Source organism: Bombus pascuorum, chromosome 6 (assembly GCF_905332965.1).
Source record: "Bombus pascuorum chromosome 6, iyBomPasc1.1, whole genome shotgun sequence".
NCBI lineage: Eukaryota > Metazoa > Arthropoda > Insecta > Hymenoptera > Apidae > Bombus > Bombus pascuorum.
This window is the reverse complement of record NC_083493.1, coordinates 15626344-15646776: the sequence shown is the minus strand read 5'-3', so window position 1 is coordinate 15646776 and position 20433 is coordinate 15626344. Positions and strand designations below refer to the sequence as shown.

At 46.1% G+C, this 20433-nt stretch overlaps 1 protein-coding gene across 1 annotated transcript in view; it reads left to right on the top strand.

The window, feature by feature from the left end:
• Positions 1 to 20433, top strand: part of LOC132908063 (dentin sialophosphoprotein) — a 148048-nt gene that overhangs the window by 42661 nt on the left and 84954 nt on the right. The window lies entirely within an intron of this gene.

Below are 20433 nucleotides of genomic sequence, written 5' to 3'. Positions count from 1 at the left end.
CTTAAACTATGAATTAGCATAAGGTGTGTTAGGCAAAGGTACCGATACGCGACGGTACGACGTAGCCTTGCTATGCTATGTGTTGTAGTTTTTGCAGTTTTTTGTGTTTTTCGTTCTTGTGTTTTTGGATTTAAGCCGCTGGGGAGCGGAGCTTTTGTGTATTCTTGTTTATGTTTTTTTTTTTTGTCCTGAAACTTGGCCGCAAAACAGAACGCTTAGGTAGTCTACTTTTTGTGTGCTGTGGGATTTTTGGGAAGGGCGGGATGAGAGGGAGGGGGAGGGGGATGTTAAATAAGTTTATTTACAATATTTACAAAGTTTACACCTAGGTTACACGGTGGCAGGATTGACTTTTGTCGAATTGGTGGTTTTCTCTCATATTTTGCTGGAGAAAACTAAAAGACCAGATGTAGAGTTTTCTTAGAAGCGACGACCACTTCAACAGTTTCCTATAGTTTTTTGTATATTTCCCCTTGCGCTTGTTTGAACGCTCGAAACTCGCGAAAGAACTGAAAATCTTGGTTGCTCGAGGGGAGAAATTTCGTTGCGTTGTCGTCGCGTGGTATCTGAACGGGGAAAACGGCCCCGAAGTCGAAGAACGAAAAGGAATCAAAGAGAAAGCAGGAAGATAAAGTCTGGCCTCCGCGACGAAGGGAGGCGAAAGCACAAAAGCGCGTAGGACAGATCGGAACAGAAGATGGAGGAGTCGGCTCGGCTCGTGTGCTCGAGAGACGGCACGGACATGGAATTCGGCGTGCTGGAAAAATTCCATCGACAATAAGGACGTTTAATCGCGCTTGCCGTCGAAAGCGGCGGAAAAGAGGCCGGGGATTGCGAGAGGCACGTTGAATCGCGTCCTCCTCTCCACATTGCTGGAAATCGAGCAAGAATGCTTCTGTATCTTCGCTCCTCTCCTCTTCAGATATCCTTTCACGATAAGCTTCTTTCCTGTTTGCTCGTCGTAGAAACGTTTTCACCATGCATCGAGTTGTTTGCTCGCCCAGCGTCGAGATCTGGAAGGAATCGCAGAACGCTGCAGGATATTTGCTTTTCGAGATTCTAGTCACAAAATCGTGCGGCATAGTGACCCGAAAAACGCTTTGCTTACGCCACTGCTTCGAGTTGTTCGAACGATTTCAATGGTCGGTGAACGTTGCTCGAAACGAGTGAAATTTCATTAGAAAATAATTTCTACTCTATATGCGATATAATAATAAAAACGTCAAGGGCGGCGATCGATCGCTATCTATATATAAAAAAAAAAAAAAAAAAAAGAAATCAAAGAAACCGACGTACGAAAATCTCGGAGAAACAAATGTGGCAGTTCGAGATGATTCATAGCAATTGCTCCGCATGCTAAAACTCGTCGGTGGTTCATAGTTACAGCAGTTTGTGGTTAAAACGTTATCCGCCTTGGAGCAGATTAAGAGTTTGAATCTAATTCGTGTTTTTACCATTTTGGAGGAGTGTGTTTCGTCGAGATAGCGTCTCTCGGCACAACGAAAATAAACGGGTTTCGAAATACGTGACAGCGGAACGAAGCAGAGTTAAGACGTTTGAGAGATGCAGGGTCCGAGCGTTCGATTCATCGTGCCGGCGAGATCTCATCGGCAAACGAGCTTTATCACGGTGTCCGGTAAGACGACCGAGTGACACAGGAAATTCTGACATAGCTTCACGCGCGACGACACCTTGTCTTCCCTTTTATTTCTCTTTTAGCCATTCCCTGGAACGAGTTTCCATTCGCGTGATTCGTCGTTGCTCGAAACTACACGCGATCCGACGTTACACGAATGAAATTGCCTAGCGATCAACCGCGTCTTCCGGTGACTAAGCTTTCCTACCAGCGAAATTAGCGAAATTGCGAGCTGATGCATCGTGATGCGGATTTATACGGAACTCGAATCACCGCGTGTCATAAGTAGGCTGTACAAGTTTACGAGGATACTATACGCGCTAGATATACGAGTTCCTATTAGGTTGTCCTAAGAAAAGTTTCTTTCCTTTTATGAGCAAATAATAGACGCACGATATTTTTTGTTTTATATTATTTCGTCGAATTACGTGCGATTCGTTTTCTTACGTCGAGATAAACACCGCGACGTTTCACAAACTTGGTTTCACGTTTGTACGAAGGCGCGCTGTTGTAAAGAACAAAAACCGTTTGTTTGCGAAAGAAAGACACTTTTCGGACAACCCAATACATCGTCCGGTAAGTCCATCCTCTTCGTTTTTCCGCCAATTGCGTGTCCTTCGGCTTCGCTTCCATTGTTTCTTAAATATCGTTCGTTCGCTCTGGCGAAAAGAAGAGCAAAGTAGTGAAAATGGAAAAATGTCCCTAACCCCGTTAATTAGCATAAAGACGATAACGCGCAGTAGCTACCGTGCACACCTTTATCTTAGCAAGTTAGCGACTCCTATATCTCGCTTTCGCAGTACGAACTCTTCGTGTTCGTACGAAAGTACCGAGAAACGACGCGAAATCGAATATACCGAAGCTTGGTTCTAACGTACGAATGTTAGAACGAAAGATTACATCGATATGCAGAATGATAATCAACGAATGGTAAAATGTTGTCGAACGATAGCCACTGTAGTCGATAGGCTATTTAACAGCGACTCTTATTTCCGTCAACGTCCCATTAATTTAATCCGTCGCTCTAAAAATATGCGTTTGCATAAACTTCCGCTGTTTCAGTAAGGAAAGAGGGAAGGGTTACGATAGAAAGTCGGTGACCGATGGGTTATCGCGCAGCAAGCTTCTTCCAGTTAGTTATCGCGCGTTTTTTTATCGAACGTGCGCGAGCTGGGAATTTTTCCCGGTCTCTGGAACTTCCTTCTGCCAACTGATCGGGAACAGCTATGATAACGCTGACGTTATTGCATAATAGATATTCTTGGCTGGTAGAGGCTCGACTTTCCTCTTTATGGAGGCGAGCAAGTGCACGAACGACCGCGCAAGCGAGATTACGCGCGGACGAGCCGCGCGCGATGACGATCGTCCCTGGCTCGTTCAACGAAGAATTATCGCTGCCGGGTCGTGTGCAACCTGCCACGGTATAAACACGTTGATCGTCGCGAGTGTTGTCGGTGGAATGCGTGGCCCTCGAATAGGGATCGTCCTTAATGGCAAAGGTCGTGCCACGCTATCGCGTCTTCGCTGTTCCGTATCGTCTTCTCGATGGATTCGCGCTTGCTGGAATTGGCGAGCAGCAACTTCAAACGCGGATGGAAGTGGCAGATCGACGAGAGAAATGGGGACGATGGAAAATATCGGTCCGTTTATCTCGAGAGACTCGAACGCGAACTTTGTCGTTGTAAACTATTTTTAATTAAAATTCAAAGATATCCGCGTGTCTCGATGAATTTAAATCTCGTTAATAATTGTAATCGCACAGCGATTTATTCTGAAAGTGACGCAAGTCCATTTCCTGTAATGCGTATCCTGTGCAAGCAGCCCAGACACCGATAATCAAAAACAAACGATAGCGAACGTAATCCTAACCGCTGTGTCTGACATAATATCACACGCACGGATATGAACAAGTACAAATGAGATTCGCTAATATACACGTAAATTATTGTATTACGTTTAAAGTATTATTAACTTAACGATAGTTTTACGAAGCGTAAACATGAAACCGAGTATTCTTGTTAATTTGTTTTCTCTTTTCGATGCATGACTCAATGGATTTTAACATTAGAACGTGACAGCGTGATATAGGTATGTTTATTGCAAGCTAACGTAACGATATTTCGTATGATTTATCGATTAAACGGAAAGAGATTGCTATTTGCAAGAAGGTGGTACGCGATAAGAGCAAGACAAGTATGAACGGCGATCGATAGAAACACTGGAATATTTTAAGACAAAAGCAAATGGACTTACACCACTTTCGAAATGAACGGTTTGATCGTACGGGTAATTTGTCATACAACTGGAGAGTGGGGATTTTACGTGGAAGAGTAAGCGAAAGACATATCGAGTTGAGTGATAAGTAGAAAGTATACATGTTAAAATTGGTATAACTCGCTCGCTGTATATTCCCCGCGACGGTAAAGTAACCAGGAAACGATTTTTGAGATACGTTAAGCTTTTCGCGTTTGACATCGCGTGTACGAAAACTAGAAACTCCTTTTAGAAAAATATCGGAGGATCAGTGTTTCTACTAGTAAAAACTTAACAAAAATAGACCCTAATCGCCCCGAAAAAGCAAACGCCACCGAAAGGATCAAGGAGTCGTTGAAAAACCAAATGACGAACGATCGAGCTAAAGAAACAAGAAATTTTTCAAACGATAAGAGAAATAACGACCAACGGTGCAACGGTTCTAGTTGCAAGCGAAATTTCGCAAAAAGCCAATATTAGAAAATCGGCCGATATCGTACCGGTTTCACCTTCTTCGTAAGTAATGTTCGTCCGTTTCCAAGACTGTGCTACGATGTAGAAGATGGCCTTTTACTTCTGAAGCGCCGTTCCCGGGCATACAGACAAAAAATTGCATGCCACGCGAAAAACCACACAACCGCAAACCGTATTCGCCCACTATACGATCGTTCGAAGCGTCTACCAATAGCCTGCCGTATCGTATCGAAATTGTTACTCCAAAACGACTCGACGAAATTCCATATAATTTCTGGATGATTCGTCGAGGCAGCTGGCAAAAGTCCCGCGATTATCGCGGTTCGATCGTCGACGAGACGATCTATCGGCGAGGATCTCGCGACGCACGAACAGCTGGAGGAAATGTCACGAGAAGGCTGGAGTATGTGGCTGCTGGCATAACTGGTAACTGGTGGCGGTCGGTGACGATAACGAGCGATGCCTATTTCTCCGGCGGATATGCTCGACCAGTCCGGCACAATAAAGTAATTTAATTGGTGCGTCGTTTCCATAAATAGCCTGGCAGATTGCTCGAAACGCCAGGCTCTTTTTCTCCTTCTCTCTCTCTTATTCTTCCTTTTCAACGTGCGTTTCGCGCGCGACTCGATGAATCGAAGGTTGGATCGAAGATTCCGCTGGTAAAAACTCACTTTATCCATTTCTCCTACCGTATCCGATGTCAGGTGACACCGTTCCATCCTCCGCTTCTGTCACTGTCGATTTTCAACGATCAAGGTTACTCGCGCTTTCGAGAAAACGATATTCAACCGCTTCTTACCTTCGGCAAGTTCGTTGACTCTCACCGCGTTGGCAAAATTTTTACGACTGTCCGATGAAGTCGGTCGAGGTATATTCTTTCGACGCGCGAAACACAGAACGACGGTTTTCCTTGAAGACGTTCGATCTTCCGTCTGCGCTGTTCGTACAGCTACGAACGATTCGTCCGAAATATTAGGTTGTCCGGAAAGTGTCTCTCTCTCGCAAACGTGTCTTTCACGGCAGTGCACCTTTGTACAAACGCGAAACCGAGTCTGTGAAATATCGCGGTGTTTATCTCGACGGAACAAAATGGATCGTACGTAGTTCGACAAAATAATGTAAAAGACGGTGTCCGTCCGTTATTTCCTCGTAAAACGGAAGAAACTTTCCGGACAACCTAATAGTTGTACGATACGTCGAACATTACGTGGAACGTGGTATGGAGATCAGGCGTCGCTGACACGCTTGTCATTCGCGAAAATCATTCTCCGAATACGTACATCGAATACCGTAACTCACGAAACGTCCAAGTATTGTGCGTTTCGTATCGGCACCTTCTTCTTCTTACGCATCCGGTGTCCGTTTCTCCGAAAACACCTGTGACACCGTTCGATTCCTCGGCCTTGTCGTTGTCGGTTTCTAAGGATCAAGATTACTCGTGCTTGGCAAAGGCGACGTTCTCGTCTTCCTCGCGAGTCGATTAACTTTGTCCTTCTTCGAGGGGAGAATTCGAGTCTGCTTGCGTTATGCAAATTCGAGGGAAGATCGTATCGGTGAAATTTGAAGCGACGCGATGGCGTGCTCTTAGATGGGGATGTTTTTTTTTTGACGGATTTCACTGACACAGGAAGTTCAACGACTCGAAAATTCGGAGAACCTCGAAACATTCGCGGGAATGCGGTTTTACCGACGTCGATAACGAAATTGCTTTTTATTCCGGCAAACGATGTAACTTTTTACAAAGATTCTTTTCCGTGAGAACGTAGAGCGTCGAAACTCTGTTTGCATATGTGGCAGAGTCGCGTAAATATAGCCGAGAAAATAAAATCTCGAGATGTTTCGTGCCTGTGAACCATTTGTTTATCGGAACAGGAAATAATTTGATTATCGGCGTCGCTTCGACCACGTTTCCGCAAACTTTCAAATCCCTCGGAATTTCGTTCATTTAAACGTCACAACCTGATTTCCTACGCTTTGTAACGCGTTCCCTTCGCTCTTTAAAATTACCCTATAGCCGACACTTGCTTCTTTTTAAAGTTATAAACAACTGGGTTAGTAGACGCTCTTGTTTTCTCGCTTTCCATGCTGAATCTCTCAACAGCGATCTTAGATTTATCGACCCTATCGCCGGAATAAACAGCTACGCCAGTAACGTGGGGCCGATCGAGTTGATCTCTTCCGTGGGTTGATGGATAAACGCGGTCGAGCCACTATGAAACCGATCTACTGTTAAAACGCGCTGTACTCGTTCTTCTGCCTGTACTTTCGTATCCGTATCTCGTTAAATCGATCCGCCGCTTCTCTCCATTTGTTTCGTAACGTAGGCCACCGACCCGTTAACCGAATAAACAAATAAAGGAATTCTCGACTCGTCGAACTTCCCTTGCGAGTCACGTTTCGAACGAGCGCGTCTCAGTTGCGCGGAAAAAACGGTTGCATGTTACCGTGGCGATAAAAACGAGTCGGTTGCGCGGTCGAGTGGACGCGTTGCACCGGTGCTCGATAATATATCGAGCTGATTAATCGTTTTCAATTAATCGCCAGGTAATTTCGTAATTGGGCGAGTCGATAAACGGCAGGCAAGAAACCGGTAAGATTTATGTATGCGCGTTGCCCGTGTCAAGGTGTACGGGACGCGCGTCAAACTCCACGACGATCCCCTTCTCGTTCTCGTAAATTACTTTCCCAGCGTTTCCCTTAATTGAGGCGCGACGCTCCCGTTGGTCGAAAAACGCGAAAACCAGCGGTGTTTGCGAATCACGTAGAGCGCGTCATTGCCGCGTTGAGAGGAAGCCCCGTCGCGTCAAAGAGAAGGAAAATTCAATTTTCCCCGTCGGCGCAACGGCTTTGTAGGGAAAACCGAACGCCACGCGGCCGGAAAAATAGGCAGGCCAACGCGGGATAAAACGATTCGTGGAAATTTTATCGATTCCCGCTGTATTTCGCGGATCGCTCGGGTAGAAGCTCGATAACGCGAGCGTCGATTCGACGGACGTCTGTGGAAAATGACGTAACGTATTTCCTTTGAAGCGTCGAAGGACTTGGATCCTTCAACCGACGATTCTATCGATGTAGCGCTAAATAAATTGTGTAATACCTGTGGGATTTACAGGTTCCTCGTAGGTACGTTAAAAGTAACGTTAAATGATATTTGCGATAAAAGGTTCGCGCATTTCCTACGTGTAATAAAACAGTAGAGACGAGTGATGACCCTGCATCGAATAGAAAGAAGAATTGTCTTTGTAAGTTACCAAGTCGAAGAAACCAATTTTTGGAATTTTTGTCCGGCCGGTTGCGTTCATTCGTTTGTACTCGCATCGCGGGAAAAGAGCAAAGAAGAGAAAGAAGGAACTAGAAGAGGTGAGAAATGGAGGGGCACAAGGGGAAGCGAGAGAAGAACAAGGAAGGATGACGGTAGAGCAAATTATAGAAGAAAGGAGAAAGAGAGAAGCAGAAGAGAGGGGAAAGGGAGTCGAAATATAATAAACATTATAGAAAAATCGCCAAAGAAGAGTTACCAAAATACTTGGAAGGGAGGATGAAATGAAAGGACAGAAAAATATTAACAAGATTCAGACGTGGAAACGAGACCAAAGGGAATACTGGAAAGAAGAAGGAGAAAAAGGATGCAGACCTGAGACACGTAATAGAAGAATGCGAAATAACGAGAGGACCAAAGGAAACAGAAAAAATACCAAACGAGACTGGAGAAGGACTGATGAAATTGAAAACAATAATGGCGAAGAGGAGGGCGATACAAGACGGGGAGGAACGACGATAAGGAAGCGCGGCAAGGAGGCAAAAGTCCAAAAGTTGCCATAGTTTTGGAGATAGATTGTACGACGGAGTGCAATATAACAGAGTGGATAGGAGGGGAGGTAGATACATAAGAAAAGAGTTTAGAGTTTAGTTAAATAGATGTAAAAGAGGAGGCGGTAAGGTGATAACGCCATAAGACTGAGAAAATGTAAAAAGCGTGATAGATAAACGAGATGTACAACCGAAAACTCGTCCAAAACGAACTAAGTAAAAATAAATATTCGCATCGCGCGGAAACTATCGAACGAATTTTAATGGGGTTTTCTCCGTCGTATAGCTCAGCGTGCTTAGAGGACAGAAAATAGAATACGTTTCATCTGGATCCATTTTGCAGAAGCCGAGAAACAGCCTGGCATTTCGGTCAAATGCGTTTGCGCGTTTGGTTACAAGTTAAGTTTACGTTGTGTTTGTTCCGAGATGATACAATTCTTTTCGTAATAAAAGATACGATAAAAATTCGTTCCGTTTAAAAATTGTTCCCTATATATTGGTAGTTCAGGGCGCTTATTTTACGCTGCTATTTGTCTGGTATTTTCGCGGAGCGTTCTTTCTACGTGAAATTATCACTCTCTTCCGTTGACAGACGGTGAACACACTTTGGACGAATGCGATGACAGTCGTTCTCGATCACTGTGCGCCTTCGGCTGGGTGACGCGAAGGCGACGTTAGTCGACGAGAGGCGCAGCGATTTGTAGACACAGAACGAACGTAGGAACCCCGACGGAATCACGGGGAATAAAAGAAGGAGGGTCGGTGTCGGTTATTGCGCGCGGGGGTACGTTTTATGGGATGTAACGACTCAGGGGATGTACTTAGGGGCCTCTCCTCGTCTAGATGTTATCTAAACCGGCCGCTTCCTGGCGTGCTTCGTTTCCGTACGCACGCGAGCCAAAATTAAAGGAGGACCGACCTTCTTCTCGTTAATTGCTTTCTCATGATCGCGTTCGCAGCTCGTCTATCGGAACGATATGCAAATTGAGGGTCTCGTGTGGAAAAGTATCCTCGATTTTCGTATCGATCGGCCATCGTCGAACGAATAAATTTTTATTTTTCTCCGACAAAGTAGAAAAAGTATCTTTCGTTGCTATGCACGACGAATCTCGATTTTTGTTCTTTATCGAAATATTCGTTATGTTCGCGATTACCGCGTGTGTTATTCGTGGTACCTATTTGTATTTTTATGTTGCAATTTAATTTTTCTTTTAGCGGATAAAAGAAATTTTTACGCTTCGAAATTGTTGCGTCTGCGTCGTACGTGTTGTACGAAACATACTGAAATGCGATTAACTCTGCAACGAGATACAACTGTCGCGATTATATCGGTAACATTTCGATTTTATCTCCATTTAGTTTCTCTTTCCTTTATCTTGTTTCGAAAAATTAAAGATCGCGTAGACATTGGCGTTGTCCAGTTACGAGTACGTCTGCATCTATTCGGTCGTTTACTCGCATAGCGATCTGCGTTTACGTTTCGTTACACTATGTTTCGCGGGCGAAGGGAGCTCGATCAGATCGCAGTTAAGATAGCTGCGGGAATTTTTTGCCGCGCCCCTTATTTGCATCGCGAAACGACCGCAATACGTCTCAATTGTACTCGGGAGGACGCCCTGGAAAACCGATTTCCACGAAACGCGTTCTTCGGGACGAAATCTCGTATCGACGAAACGCTCGAACCGACCGTGCCGCGACACCAACTATTTTTACACGCTATCCTAGGGAATTTCTAGTTTGCCACGTAAGCGGAAAGACGAGGCCTGCCCGTTTTCCGAAAGCACGAACTTTCGTGACGCGTACCTTCCGCACGGCTCGATAGCGTTCGATTCGTGTCGGCCACGTTCGTTTCCCCGGAAATATAGCGGCGACGCGGGTTCGTTTCGACCCTCGGAGGATGGCCCGCTCCACCCCTTGTATAAATAAAGTCGTAAAAAAACAATTTACTAGGTCCCTGTCTCTGGAACGTGTCTTTATTAGAAGGAAGGATGGAGAAGTAGAGAGAACAGAGTTTATGGATTTTGAGGTACAGTTCGCCGTTAACCCAAGTCCTAAGTAATCGGACGAAATTTCTGATTTATTTTTCTATCTACGTACAGAGTGTATAATACGTACTCGAGGTAAGAAACATTTATCTTCGATAGGATTCTAAAATCATGCGTTAATTTACACACGCGTGGATAATCTTGTCGAAGCGATTCTTTCGATACGCGAGAAGAACATAGAAAGATCATTCGCCTCACAGATCCCGCTGATTCGAAGAATCGAAAAGAACATCGTGTTGTTTCTAACAATTTATAAGACAGCAGCTTGTAAGATGTTGACGCAGATATCGCTTTAATACGATGTTTTAACGCGTGGCGTTTCGTTCGCCAGCATTCCGGTTCGCTCAGGTGTGCCCCTAAGAAGCGAATTGGAATGTCGACGAAACGTCGGAACAAGGCGTAACACGCTATTAAAAGCACGATCGGTGCCCGCACAGCCACAAACACGTCAAATATGGGCTTATCGTGCTCTTTCCCCTATGATCTTCCTTCGATTTCAATAAGCACAAAGAAATAGCTTCGTCCGGCTAGCACCTGCAGTCGAGACACTGCGCACCGCCACGTTTACCCGTTGCAAATCCAATATCGTGAAAGGACGAAGAAAGTTTGCCGGCGGGTCAGGTGGCGTATTACTTCGAAAGAGGTAGACGAAGGTCGAGGGAAGCGACTCTCACTCCCTCGCGATATTTCCATATTTCAAGGGATCCAGGCGCGGTAATACCTATCGCGACTAGGTCTCTCGACTTTATTTTCCCTGGGCCTACTCGATATTGCCCGGCAACGGCAGCCTGCCGACGACACGTCGCCGCTTCCCAAACGAGTCTGAAAAACGAGAAAACTTCGATTCCCGGGATCCAGCAGGAATACCGATGAGAACGCCCAAGCACCGACCAAACCAATACCATCTCGCTGTAAATGCCTGCTCGTTCCAGCTTTCGTGTCTCGCGCGTAACGTTAGGATAATGTCCGGCTATTCGCCACCACCCCTCGACGCAAACTTTGACCCTACCTTAGGATACGAGGCTGCCTTGGGATTGCCTCTTCCAACAGCGACGTTATTCCCCTTTCTATCGATACCGTTATTCGCGTTTTCATCGTTAGGGTTTCACTTTGATCGTAACTAATTACGAAGCTTGGCGTAACATTTCGATCGCACGGAACGTACTAAATCTAAGCAAGCCGTTGGTTTCATTTCAACGATATTTCGAAACAGCTCTCTCATAAACGTACTTTCGTCTAGAAGATGCAATATTTCCTGGTCGGTAGGTAGCCGTTTCTCGCGATTGCTTATCCTGCGCGCGTTAAGGAACGCGATAAACGCTGTTTTTTCATGAAATCCGGTCACGAGATTTAGCCGGCCAATTAACCTAAACGAAACACGGTGCATCTTCTCAGGCCGGAACAGCTTGTTATTTCTTGTTTGCGGTCAAACTGGCGGAAAGTCGTTCGCTCGACGAACTCCACCGTATCGTTGGGTTATTAACTGCGCAACGCGATCTCCGTTTTCTTGTCGCGAGGGTGAAACGTCGATCGACTCTTGGTCGATCTTTTCTTTCGTCGAAAAGAAGTATGAAATAATCGGAGACGCTCGTCGATCGCGAACAATGGAGGCAGAAACGAAGAAAGAAACTGGCGTCAGATTTTTCGCTTCGGTAAACGGCGGATGGTCTCGAAAGGGGCCGGCTGTTTCTTTACGGGGAGACGGAAGAGCCCGGCGGCGAAACGCGAGAAAGAGCAGCGAAGAAGGAAAGAGCCTTATCGGCGTTTCTCGAGGAGCCTGTTTCCTCCTCGCTCTCGAGGTAAGCTCTTGTGCAATCTCGTCGACGATGTTCCGCGACCGGTCTTTCTTCTCGCGTCTACTCGTGGCCTATATCCGGATCGAGCCATGTCCAAAAGCTGGAACGACGCCGCGCTCGCGCTCTTTCCTCCGTACGTTCGTGTCTCCGCGATTTCCCTGGGATCAGCCGTTTTCGCTGAAATTGGAACATCGGACGATGCAGGCTTTCGCTCGAAACATTACGACGTTTTCAGGTCCTCGGATGGTTCAAGGTCTCCGGAGATTCGTTAACGCTGGAAAATTTTTATCGAAGCGAAGCCGAAGCGTATTACGTGGTCGTGTTTTATTTTGTTACGAGCAATTTAACGTAGACTACATCACCACGATTATAGACGTTATTCGGTACGTTAGATCTGCCTTTATCTGAATTCTATTTACAGGAAGGAAATTCTACTCGATGCTTGATCAAATAAACTCCCGTCGGTTGAATCATCCAGCTATTTGAATGTGAATACCGTTACACGAACCAGAAATCGTTGAATCGGGAGAGAATCAGCGAATTCCCATTGCGTCCCTTCGATTCGTCCGAAGAAAAAGATCGAGGACGACCGAAACGAACCGGTCGATTTCACTCGGAAGAGAACGCGCGTCGCTGCCAAACTACTCCGAAAATTGGCGAAATTTTTCTCCAGAAAATTTCCACCGTTCCTCCAGCAAATATTCTCGAGATTCTCCTCGAAATCCCTGCGATTCTCTCGTTCGAAGGGAAAAGCGCGCTTCGCGACGGGTGTAAGGGCGTCTGAAACGAGCTATCGATTTCGTCCGCCCCGAAACACGCGGCGAATGTGTGTCAATTAACGCGAGCGCGGTTTTCCATCGCGGTCGCGGCCGGGGCGCGGCGGATGAAAGTAAGTCTCTCTCGAGGAAGGAGGATAACGGGTGTCCGCGTGTTCGCGATGCAGTCGGCGGCTCTGGTACACGCGAGAACAGGCGTGACGAGTTTGGGGGGCGGTCGGGACGAGAAGCGGGACGAAGGGGGCGGAGGAGGGCGAACGTTGCTCGGGGGTGGTGTACTAGACGTATCGACCAGGTCGGCCACGGTATTGTGGGGTTCTCGACGAGAGAGGAGCTGCTGGTGCTGCGTGTGTGTACGTGTACCGATGGCGTACGTGTGCGAGACACGGAGGGAAATCGCGGGGGAAGGGGATAGGAACCGGGAAAGCAGGAGAAAGGGAGGCAGAGAGGAGAGGCAGGAGAACGATTCAGACAGAGGGAAATAGGGCAGAGAGAGCGAGAGACGATTGGGAACGAGAAGGAGGGACAGGCAGGGCTGGATGGAACGCTGGCGATGTTCGATTCGCTTCCCGCCTCGAGTTCCTAAGCTACTCGCTCTTCCATGGAAGTTTCCGTGGCTTCCAGACGACGAAATTTGCCTTTCGAGCATAGTCGTGGTGGTTGTTCGAGTCGAATTCTTTCATCGTCGAAAAGAATATCTAGAACGGCTGGAAATCTTTCGTAATCTACGAATCGAGGAAAGGGGCTAGACACGCGGAAGAGTTTTGCGAGCTACTCGCTTCTATGGAAGTTTCGCTGGCTTCCGGACAACGAATCTACCTTCAAAATTTCACAGGGGTTGGACGAAGTAATGGAAATATCTCTTATACGTGGTGTATCGTCCGTTATCTCGTTTAACCTCTGTGTACGCTCGCGTGTATCGCGTACACGACGTATACAGAAGGTGTTTCCATTATTTCGTCCAACCCCGTAGACACGGTAGTTGTCCGAATCGAATTCTTTCGTCATCGGGAAGAATATTTCGAACGACTGGAAATTTTCCGTAATCTACGAACGGAGGAAAAAGGCGAGACACTGTCGTGGGTTGCTAAGTCGTTCGCGACCATCGAAATTTCGGTGGCTCGTACGCGACGAATCTACTTTTGGAACGTACCTGTGGTAGCTCTTCGAATAGAATCGTCTTTCGTCGTAGAAAAGAAAATTTCGCGCAATTCGAAATATTCCGTGTTCTACGTAGCTCCTTCGAGTGGGATCCTTCCATCGTCGAAAGAGTATCACGAACGATTCGAAATTTTCACCGATCTACCGTCTAGATGGCGATACGGAGGAGCGTCTCGAGGTCATCGTCACGAAAGGACGATGCACGCGAGGGGTGTGATACGAAGAAGGGAAGAGAAGGCGAAAGGTGGTGGCGTGGTGGAGAGGATGAGAGAGAGGGTAGAGGCAGAGGAAAAGAGGTGAAAAAAGGAGGAGAAGTACCCTTCAGGCGCTACGTGCGCTACTTTGTCCGTGGAAGGGTGCGGAAGCGAGATATCACGAGGACCCTTTTCCACCTCCGCACACGCCGCCACTCTATCTCTCGCCCCCTGCGCTCCGTGCCCTTCTTCCTTCTTCCTTCTTCCCTCCGACCCGTTTTCCACGCTTTTGCGCCACCGTCCAGCCAACCTTCTATCCGACTACACCTCACTGCCTTCGGGGAGACCGAGCCAACTCCACGGATCACCGAGCTTTCCTCGTGAATCTCACCGACGATGCAACCCATTTTCCCTCCGTTCTTGCGTAACCCTGTCCGTGGACGAGAGCCGGTCGACAACCTATCGGACGGAGAGACCCTCCGATCTGTCGTAAACAATATACGAATACACGTACAACCACGTTCACCGAGTCATAGAATACATGCATCTTGGTCTCGTACAGCGTGTAATCAGCAGTTTATATTATCAAGGAAACGGTTAATTAATTGCGGTGTTCGTACGAGCTAACGATCTAACGTTTTGCACAAATTATCTGCGAGACTCGCAAGAATAATACGATGAGTCATAAATTACATATGTGCTAGTCGTCGCGATATCGATAGAAAACTGGCTCGTTTCTGTCTCATAGTTTTAGTACGAATAACGGTAACGCAATAATTTATTATGCAAAACTTGAGCCAAGAATAATACACCGAGACGAAATTGCAAGAAGGATAATTTGTACAGGTTCGACTGTCTGTTCGATTTCGTATAACGGATAATTCCAATTAGATTTTATCGTGTCGCACCGAGATACCTGTACAAAAATCGAAAGGTTAGTGACTTTACCTCGGCGAGAAGCCAGCGTAGCTACGTACGAACGTGCGTTATATTCGAAGCATCCGAAATGGAAGTGGAGTCAACGTCCAGCTTAGTGATACCAGTTTGCGATTCCATTAGGAAAACGAGTTTCCTCGCGTAAAAGAAGGGTTCGAAAGGGCGTGTGGTTAATCCCTGAGAAACTTACATACGCGACGGATAGCCTCGTAAAGGAACGAATCGTCTACCGTACCGGTCTATCGACCGTCTATATATTTTCCAAGATTCCGTAAAGAGGAAAAAGTTATTAAAGACTCGATTTATTTCGCGCCTGGAATTAACTCGTACGTATACCGTGCCAGGAAAGTTTCTCTCTCTCTTTTTTTCTTTTCTACGATAAATAAATCGAGCGGTCGCTAAACAACGCTATTAGCGTCTACGCGTAACGAACGTCGTGGAATATTCTCGCTAGAAGCCGCCTCGTCTCGATTCGCTGTAACGATTCGATGAGAAAAGATTCGCGTTAATTGGCCGTTGCGACGAGCGGAAACGGAATTAATTTCAAGTAACGCGCCTCCCCAGTCTACTTCCGGTTGCGTTGGCCCGTTACTCGCTCGATCAGAATGCATTCTTTCCTCGGGAAACGATCTAGACGACTCGACGGCGTAGATTCGCCGAACAAAGTCACCTTCGAACTAACAAATCGGTCCTTCAGAGATCGCACTAGTCGATTTCTTACTTTCATCGTACAAGTACACGCCAAGATTAATGTTCGATCTTCGAGAAACAAGCTACTTACTTCTATACGAGTATACTTATTGCAAGAAGGTGACAAACGATAGCGAACTTTGAGATAAATTTGAAAAACAATGTTTTCAACGTCGCTTCCTTTCTTTCGCCTTTCAATTTATGGAGACGATATCGGTGCAGCTCTCGAACGACACAAACGAAGACCACTGGGCGAAAACACGATAAGCCACATTTTCTATCTTCTACGGTTTTAAGATTCACCGTGCTGCCGATCGATCGTGTTACGGAAATTCTACTTTAACACGCTCGCAGCGTTGAAAATGATATGTTTATCGTTTGTCCTAATCGTTTTACCTTTGGTTTTCATAGAGTTCCGACGACTTATCGGCTATTTCTAAAGGAAGCTTACGTCCTTGCGTCTAAGAAGTTATTCGTTTCGGCTGGTATGTCGTATTAAGATACTAATATGAGAAAATCAACAAGAACGTGCCTATCGTGTCTTTCTCCAGTGATCTTTAAATGTTAACGACTAGCCAGCGTTTTTTCGTGACTCTAATGAACCGCCGTGCTCGACGCCCACTGCGTCCGGCCACGAAACTTTCGTTTCCAAGCCCTACGATCTCTCTTTGAATAGAATGACTTTATCAACGCTGGATCGATCGTTGGTCGGTCGATGCTTCTCATATTTACCGAGAACGTTGGAATTTTACTTAGCGTGTTAATTACGACGAGGGTCAGCAGTGAATGAAAGAAAGAAATACGAGCGAAAGTCAAAAGTTGAGCGTACCTTTACAGATACGAGATTCGTGCAATAACGACTGTACCTTTTACTATTAATTTTTACTCTTACGTCCTTTACATCTTTTCGATCGATTTTCAGTTTAAAAGTTTAAAAGTTTCGCGTGTAAAAGTTTCCGAGTAAATTTCGTGGCCCGCGGGTGTATACTCACTTTTGAAATATCTTTACGTTTCCACGTAACCGCGTACTTTGAATATAAAATCGGGAAGAGTCGGAGAAATTAGAGGAGTTTAAGCGGATGGATCTCAATTTCCGCCGACATCTACATCGCGTAATCTTCTGCCGGAGGCTCAGATTTTAAAAAGTCGTTTCACGATAAAAAGATGCTGCTCCGTGAAAGTCGTTGCGTTCGCTCAGGGCGGTTCGTTACGTGCAATCAGTCGTACGCGTCTCGCGAGAATCGCGTCGCTCGATTATTTCGATCACAGCGATCTTAACGATAAGCGAAGCAAAGAGCGTTTAACGAAAGTTTCGCGCGATAGCCACGTCGCGATCGATAACGATAACCAATCGGCTTGCATCGAACTCGCATATAGCGCGAATTCCAGCAATCGTTTTCCACTTTCTTCGGTATCGCGCGACTTAAGGTTTCTCGAGTCGCTGAAACGATGCAACGTTTGGCGCGTCGACGCGTCTTTGAGCGGAAACGCGTGACGCTTGGAGGCAAAGGCGGCTAGGAGAAGAATCGTGGCTCGCTTTTGGGACACATCCCTCGCGGTAACGTTGACGAGGGCACGCGAGCACGTACCAGGGGTGGCTTTGTGGGAGCGTGCACATAAGCGCCACGTCAGCGAGACTAATGATGCGAAAGATGAAAGAAAGGTGATTTATGTCGGGCTGCGAGCGATCCACGGAAAAAAGGGAGAACGAACGAGGGCACTGGCTTGGCGCGGGCCGATCGAACTCGAACAATACCCCGTGTACGCGACGCGGCCTGTTTAACGCGACCCAATTAGAAACTAATTCGTCTGCTCGACGTCGCGTACCTATTTAGCCCGGGAATCGAGCGAGGTAGGCGGAGAAAGCTGTGTCAAAACAATGATATTTAAGGGACAACGGCGTGCAGTACGCGAAATATAGGTCGATCGAGGCGCGTTTCGCTTGAATTTCATCGTCGATAACTTTCAAACCGGACGAAACAAGTCGTTTATCTATCCGATAGGTATTTGGAAATTATACGTTGAATATAATTTCTGAAATTATGATTTTCGCGCGAAATTTAATCGAATTCCATCTTTCAAGTCGTGTTCGGTTTATCGACGTACGCTTTGCTTCGAAGAAAATCCCGTAAGAGGAAGCGTGGTGTAGTTAAATCAGGCGATCTAGGTAGGCGAGACGATATCGTCGACGTTGCTTGCGTAAGATCGCCGTCATCGACGAATTACTTCGATCGACGTTTTAACGATTCTCTCGAACTGTGCAACGCTCCATGATTATTTTGCCCTGCGTTCGTAAAGCAATCGCCAAAGCGGAACAAAAGACGATACGTCGTTCCAAAATGGACTGTGAGATACAACGTAACTGTATTAGATCCGCGTCGATGAAATCCTCCTGCGGTAATTGTGTAATTTTCGCTTTACCAAAATTGTATCGATCTTTCGTCTTATTCGAACGTCCAGGTAAAACGCTGGATTGAATCGAAGAACCGCAGAATAGCGTACGAGAAATCGCAAAGAATTACAACGAATAACTAACAATATAAACAATAATACGAATAACGATTGGTAAATGTCATTGCTCGTTAAACGTTACTTTTTTAATCACCGCTCGTATGGTAAATCGCGCGTCGATTCCTCGAAGGAATTTAAAAATTGTTTTTTTTCATCCGTACCATCGCACGATTCCGTTTTTAACATTCCTAGCGTCGAATCCAGCGATCTTTTTCTTTGCTGGTGTCTTGGCATCTCTCGGACTATGTCAAACAATGGAGTTTCAACAAATGTAATTTCATAGAAGGCACGATGCCAAAATTAACTCGCGTCTAAGAGTTAAGAGACGACCCAGTTAGCATCGTGATTGTTCAGCTGGGGAGTTTCAACGAAAGAAAATACGTGTTCTTGCTTCCGGTATAACCCGATGCTATCGAGAGACGCGCTTCGATACCGCGGGAGCGGTCGGAAATCCTAGATTCTCGGCGAGCGAGGCCACCGAGAATGGCAATTAGTTGCAACGATGTCACCGCAGTTACTTAATTAATACACAGGCGGCATTGTCGGCAACGCCCCAGCTTGGCGTGTTTCGCGTGTCGTGACAGCCGCGGCTCGACTCCGGACTCCATTACAAAATCGAGCGGTCGAGCTTGAAACGTTCTGGATAATTACCAACGAGTCTGTCCGCTTACTTCTCTGTTCGCAGCGCGGAAATGCGCGCGATTAACGATTTCGCATAGCGACGACGCGCTTGTCTTTGCAGCCGAACAACCATCGATCGATTTCTTTGCAACCAGCGTGTTGCCGCGTTGGTGAAAAACTGTAGCAACGCGGGAGAATTTTTAAAAGTGCACCGCGGATCTGTCACTTGGTGTTTACGTTATAAACCTGTCGCGACTTCTTCATAGTCGCGAACTCTTTCGACGTTTCGTACTTTTACGTAGTTACACTCGTATTGTTCTTTGAAGCATTTTCCGTTATTTCTGACGTCGTGGCGTGGCTTTCATCGGATATCAGGTTGCCCGAAAAGTGTCTTTCTTTTACAGACGCGTCTTTGTACAAAAGTGAAACCCAATCTATCGAACGTTGTGATCTTTATCTTGATAGAACAAAGTGGATCGTACGTAATTCGATAAAATAATGTAAAACGAAAAATATCGTGCATCCATTATTTCCTTATGAAACGAAAGAAACTTTTCGGACGATCCGATACGTTCCTCGATTATCGGGACGCACTTTGAGCGTCGTTTCGAACGAATCGGAAAGATAAAAGAGCTGTTTCGGGAGACTGTAACGAGCAATTAGCTAGATCAAAATGTATTTTCCTCCTTATAGATCGATCAAATCCTTTCTCTGCTCGTGATTCGCGATAATTGAGCTTGGACGGTGCTCGTCCAATTCTTCTCGTCAATTTTGCAAATCGGAGGTCGCGCGTAACAAGGTGCGTATTTCGTCCGTAGCGTTAGAAGTTAATCGGAGGTCGAGTTAACGCCCACAAATCGCATCGTTGCGTATGCTTCTCGTAGCACGACGCGATGTCTTACTTTGAATAGCGCGCGTGTGCCGTGCATTAATCGCGGAAAACTTGCCATTCGTTATTTACTGTGCCACTCTTGAACGATGCTCGCTTACGAATAGTAAAGTCAAAGTTGCGAGTAAGAAGAATCCGTAGAGATCGATTGGCGGTCCACGCGAGACGCACGAGTTTGCTCTACTTTTCTCCGTGCGCTTCGACAACGTGTCTTCCTTGCTTCGCTGTCTATCGGTTGCCCTGAAAAATCATCGGTTTTATATCGTTGGGAAAGGACGCTTTGACCACAATGAACGATTATTTTATCGTCGTAATCGTCGTTTAAGTTATCGTATCGTTGGTTATTTTTCAAGAGAGCTGCGTATACTCGATCTATTTATAACGTACACAGAGCTTAACGAAGTATAATAATTGGTTCACGATGATTCGGTAAACACACGAGACAAAGCGGTTCTTTCGCTTACAATTTACTTGAAACATTTTGCCAAGAAAGCAATTATTTTTCCTCCATAGTCATCGAGCGAGGTCAACGCGAATTGGTCGCCTGAACGCGCATCAGTCATAAGTCAGCATGCATAAGTCACGGCACACTTACAATTAGTACACTGAGGATAGACGTACGTACATGTACACACAGCACC